The sequence below is a fragment of the Emydura macquarii genome, unplaced genomic scaffold (genome assembly GCF_026122565.2).
Source record: "Emydura macquarii macquarii isolate MOO-44397 ecotype Brisbane River unplaced genomic scaffold, CSIRO-AGI_Emac_v2 contig_1027, whole genome shotgun sequence".
Lineage (NCBI taxonomy): Eukaryota > Metazoa > Chordata > Testudines > Chelidae > Emydura > Emydura macquarii.
In genome coordinates, this window is record NW_027131164.1 from 3,674,938 (window position 1) to 3,680,937 (window position 6,000).

The following is a 6,000-nucleotide window of genomic DNA, read 5'->3' on the forward strand; positions in this document are numbered from 1 at the left end:
AGGGATTGGGTAGGAGGAAGCAGCCCAGGGACAGCCGACTAGAGAGTGGCTGAGTGCGTGGCCAGACCAGTCAGCATGTTGCGGCTGGAACCCCACTGGCTCAGTGGCAAAACGCTTTGCCACTGATAGGGCCCTGGGCTGGGATGCAGTGGGGTCAGGTGGGCCTGCGTCCCCCTCCTCTTTCCCTAACCACACCAGGAGTGATTGGTGTCCTCTGCACTGTTGGCCAGAGGACACTGAGCTTTGCCAACCCTGCCTGACTGTAAGGCTGGAGGGCTATAGACGACTGTACCTAACCCGCCTGGCCTAAGAGCCGGGGGCACCAGACTGCTTACCAGCCCCGCCCTGTTTGAGGGCCGGGGGCTATACACTGCTTGTACTTGCCAGCCCCACTTGCGAGCCAGGGGTTAAAGACTCCTTTGCGTGCCCCGCCCTGCCTGCAGGCGGGGGCAATAGACTGCTTGGCCAGCCCGCCCATTGGAAGGCTGGGGGTCGTGAACATCCTACCAGCCCTGCCCTACGTGAAGGCCAGGGGGCCACAAACTGACAAGGAAGCCCGCCCCACCTGGTGGCCAGGGCTACAGACTCATAAGCAGAGAGCTTATTTCCCTAGATAAAGGCGCTGTGACCTCCCTCGGAGCCTGGGCCCAAGGAAGGGTCATAACGCCCCCGGCTGGACCGTGCCACCAGCCTACAGTCATGGAAGATTAGCATGTGATCCAGCTTCACTCCAAGATAGGTTGGAGTGGGGTCATGTTGCACAGTTTTGCCACAGAGGGTCACTTTTAGGGTGTGATTAGAGTTCCTGTTATCAAAATGGAATGCAGTGACTGTTCTTTTGTGAGGATTTGGTTTGAACCTCCATTTCTGGAAATACTCCATGGTGTTTACATCCCCATTCAAGGTGGATTTGATATCACTGAAGATAGCTGCTTGTGTTGCCAGGACAAAATCATGTGCAATTCGTGCACCTTCAATGCTTTACATGAGCGACTTACCTCCAATGAAAAGCATTGGCGCGAGTACTGAGCCTTGTGGCAGTCCATTATTGAGGAACCCGGGTGAACTGACTTCATTGCCCAAGTGGACATGTAGCCACCTACTGCTCAGCATCATCCATAGCAGATGTAGTGTTTTGCAGCAGAGGATGATCTTTGTGAGCTTCAGCATCAAGCTTTTAATCCAGACCATGTTGTAGGCCGATAACAGGTCTACAAAGACTGCGCCAGTCTTAGATTTCCTCTGAAATCCACCCTCGATGTGCGTTACAAGGGCCAGAAGTTAGTCACAACAACAGTGTTTAGGCCAGAATCCTGCTTGTTCTTTGGGGATCACTGACTCAACAAGGGGACTGATTCTCTGGAGGATGATACGTTCCAGGAGCTTGTAGGTAGTATACAAGAGTGATATCAGCCTATAACTTCCGAGGTCATCAGTCAGCTTGCCCGTTTTAAGTATGGTAATGACTTTCACCTCCCACCAGGCTTTTGGGATGCATTCAGATTCCATAGTTTTGGTGTATATTTTCGCCAGCCATTGGAGTCCCCTGGGACCTAGATGATGAAGAAATTCCAGGGGGATACCATCTCTATTGGCCACCTTCCTTTTCTTCATTGCGGCTAAGCCCTGTTTCCCTTCATCTGTACTGATGGCTATGGGGTCTTGTGGAGGGCTTGAGGTTATTGTCCAATGTAGTTGACGATGGATCTTTCATTTGGTGCTTTTGTCGAGTGGTCCTTTTCTGCTCTCCACGAATTTGGAGGCTATGGAGTTGGGCCAGACTTTTGAGGTCTGATATTCCGTCATACTAGTGGCTCTGAGACATCATAGTAAGGCCCAGGCATGGCAACTAGAATGTGTGAAGTTCAAACCTTCAACATACTCAATCTACTGTTGGTGTCTGGCTGAGTCTAGATCAGTGGTTCTTAACCTTTCCAAACTACTGTACCCCTGAAGCCTGAGTCCCACCCCCACGGGGCTGAGGCATGTAACTTAGTTTCATGGCGCCCCTGTGGCTCCAGGCAATTACCTTTCTTGCCACCCCCAATACCAGCTCTGCACTTGCGACCCCTCTAAAACTCCAGGTTAAGAAACACTGGTCTAGAGACTCTACAGGGCCTTCATAACCTGTGGGCTGCCTGACTGATTGTACTGCCAGTGCAGGTCCTGGGTCTCTTTTGTCCAGTAGAGCATGTATTCTTCCCGGAAGCCCCAGGTGATACTCTTCTTGACGACAGCAGTAAGGAGGCCAATGAAACAGTGATAACATTCTGGTATCACGAGGATTCAGGTCACCACTTTTCCAATGGTTTCTCTATAGCAGTCCCAGTCAGCTTTGGACAGCTTCCATCTTGGGAGTTGTTTCATCAAAATCATGGGGATTTTGATGCCGACATGAGTGATGTTGGTCTTGTGTTGGCTGTTGGGGAAATTGGGAAGTAATTTGCGGGATGCATGAAGCATACTTCTGCTTTGATCTTTGGAAACAATGGTGAGATCTAGGTTGTAATTGTGTTGCCAGAAAGCAGAGTGGAAAATTGCTCACTGTTTGTGATTGAAGACCAGTTGCAGATTTTCTGCGGATATCCTGTCTGTGAGGTCTTCACCATCAGCCTCATTTATTTTATAGCCCCACATAGTGTGGTGTCTGTTAGTCTCCAATGTAGAGGGCCGGGATTGGTGCACTTGGGAGCACTGGCTTCAACCATTTTGAATTAGGGGCTTTATACATGTTGGTAATGTGCAGCTCCCCTATCCTGATGGTGGTGGTGTAGGTGGCTTCTTCTTCAGTTGGGGGAAGGATGTCAAAATCTGTGATGGTGTTCAGAGGCTGCTGATTGGGCATTCTCTGTCCAACTCTGTCGCTTTGGAATTTGCCTTTTCTTCTTCCCCACACACATTGGTCCGTAATAGTACAAACTTGATGTCCTTTCAGGGCATACTGCAAAGTTAATCTTTTTTCCTCCAGGCATTTGAGGATGATGAATGGGAAGTAGGGATGTAAAACTGGTGAAGGAAGGAGGACTTAATTTTTCAACTTACTTGGCTCTCTGTGGTGAGTTATATTTATTTGTACTGCTGTACTCTAGTTAGGTTTGGCCACCGAGACCCCAGTTCCAAAATGTATCCCTAATTCAGGTAATTACCTAAGTATAACTTAGGTGCTTAAGTGCTTTCCTGAATTGGGGCCTAATTTGATTGGTGGTCTTTTTGGTTGGTTGTTTTTTAAGTAAAGGTAAGGGTGCCCAGAGAGTATGGACAGGCACCTCTTTTTCAGCATTTGTATAAATCCAAATAATTAATATGATGCTGCAAATATTTGGATCATTGTTATTCACAGGGTTATTTCTACTAACTGTAAATGGGCCACGTGATTTCCCCAGCCCCCAGTTAATTTATTCTCTGCTTCTAAATAAAGAGATTACAATAGACCAGGTTATATAATGTGGGAATTATTCATCCAATATTTAATTTGAATCTCTTCTTGAAGTTTCTTATAAAGATAATTTGTTGACTACAATTTGACCAGCTCTACTGTACAATCAGGTAAATTATATAACTGGGTTTCATGCAGAAAGCTGAAAAAATGTTCTAATACGTAATGGTAGCTTTTTGTAGGACAGATATTTGCTATCCTGAGTCACTTCTGTGTTTATAGCTCAGCACTGTTGGAAAATTTTATTTTCACATCCATCAAGGACATTTCAGGGCTGAACAAACACAGCAGATTCAGCAGCAGTTGGAATACAACTGCTACAGTTCACCCTTTAGAAAGTTTATGAAAGACCTGGCACAGTTTTCAAATATTAAAAGGTCTTCTGATGCCGGAAGAGAAAACAGAAATGTAAAATCAACTGTATGGTTGGGCTCAGTGGATAAAGTACTAGCCTTTTATTCCTGGGATCTAAATCTTTCAAGTCAATATTTGGTAGAAAATGACTTTGATGATCAGCAGCTAGTAGATGTCTATCTACATCAATAAAAGTAACATATAATTCACACTCTGACATAGAAAGTAATTGAAGTATAGTATGGCTTGCATGTAAGAGAGCACTGTAAATTGCTTAGAAATGGACCTGCACCATACCACCTGGTTCAAACCACTAACACAAAGGCCAGTTCAGATCCCAGTTTGCTTCTGGATGTTTCAAGTTAGAATCCACTCTATCTTAGTTATTTATATGCTCCTTATTACCATAGTATCTGAGCACCTTAGAACTTTTAATGCACTTGACCTCACAATACCCGTGAAGGGTAGGGAAGAACTGAGGCACAAAAAGACTAAATAACTACCCTGAGATCACACAAGACCCCTGTGCCAGAGCTAGCACTCCTAGGCTAGCACCCTAAACGCTGAGCCAACCTTCCTCTCTGCATTTACCAGTTTGTGTGACTGTGTAAGAAATAAACTCTATCAAAGTATTATTAGTGAAGCCCTTTAAGCCCAGAGGGTCTGTGTCTTTGATTCAATGTGATTTGCCATAAAGTCTATAGATAGAAAAGACCTATTGGGTCATCCAGCCTAACTCTGTGCAGGATTGTTCCCAGTTTCACATTTTCTGGGGTTCTACCTACTCATATTTTAAATTTGAAAAATGATTGGCCTTCCATCCCCCTTGGGCGGCGGCCTTACTGTAGGAAGATTGTCACAGCTCCAGTCCATTGATTCCTCCAGGCCATGCCTACACTCCTGTGAAGGGACCCAGGTGTTGGGTAATAAGGCATTTTAAGCTCCAGACTCGTTGGGTTGCCAGATGCCCAGTTTTTGACCGGAAAGCCCAATAAAAAAGGGGAACTGACCATGTTCAGTCAGATCTACTGACTGGACAACAAAAGTCCAGCTGCTGGAGGCAGGAAGGCACCGGGTCATCATCCATGCCAGCCCCATCTCAGCTGGAGCTGCCTCCTACCTGCATGGGGCGGCTACAGCTTCCGCTCCACAGGTGAGTCCCTCCCAACCCAAGCATTGCAGGGGAAGAGGAGCAAATGGGGGTGGGGCCTGAGGGGCAGTGGTGGGGTGAGGTGGAGTGTGGGGGGGGTTCCAGCGATCCTGCTGGAATGTCCGGTTTTTAAATATTACAAAGTTGGCAGCCAACCAGAGCCTGAATGGAGCCCACCCACTGCCCCAGTCTTCAGGCTCTTAGGCACACGCTTGGGGTGCAGACCCTCTATCTAGCATATTCTTCTGAGAGATGCCTCAGCTGCCTAGCCCATGGGTTCAATGCTAACCCTTCAGACTCACCTATAGTATAAATGCACCCTCTTCCAGAATCGCGCTGAAGTGTGAATCTTTTGCGTTACAGTTTAACTCTCTCAGTAGGCATGTGGTAAGTGTCGCACAACTCATAAAAACAGGCTTTGCACAGGTTCTAACTCCATTGGTCTTTTACTTAATCACACACGAAGTATACAGAGTACAGATCATTTAGAAAACAATAAACATCCTAGACCCAAAGCCCCTCACTAGCCTACCCTTCTGTTAAGAGTCCTTGGGGATCATCTCAATTCTGGTTGATGGGCAGGGTCCCCGGCCTCATCAGGCTTCTACATGCTGAGTTGCTTCTCCCTTGTGAAGTCTCCAGCCCAGCTAACCTTCTCTTGAAAGGTCTGTGTCCACTGTCTCTCCCACCCAAGCTTCCTGTTCCTGCCCTTCCACCAACACTTCTGCTTCTTTGTTCCGTGTTTGGTAACGTGGGATCCACAAACACAGACAAAGGGGCATTTACAATACAGCAATTTTCACAGCAACAACTTCTCAATATCAACCAGAATTCACAAATTGGGCAGACTCCCTAAATCATCACATTTCTCTCTCTTCAAATAACAGCAGATCTGGGATACCTATCAAGTACCACAGGGGAACTCTTGCACCCTTTTTTGAGATAGCATCTGCTCTTACTATTTATTCATTCAAACTTCACACTTTTGGTGGGATTCCAGGAGAGGGGTTGTTTAAGCTACTGCAGTATCTTGGGGATCAGCACTATTCACAGGGGCCTA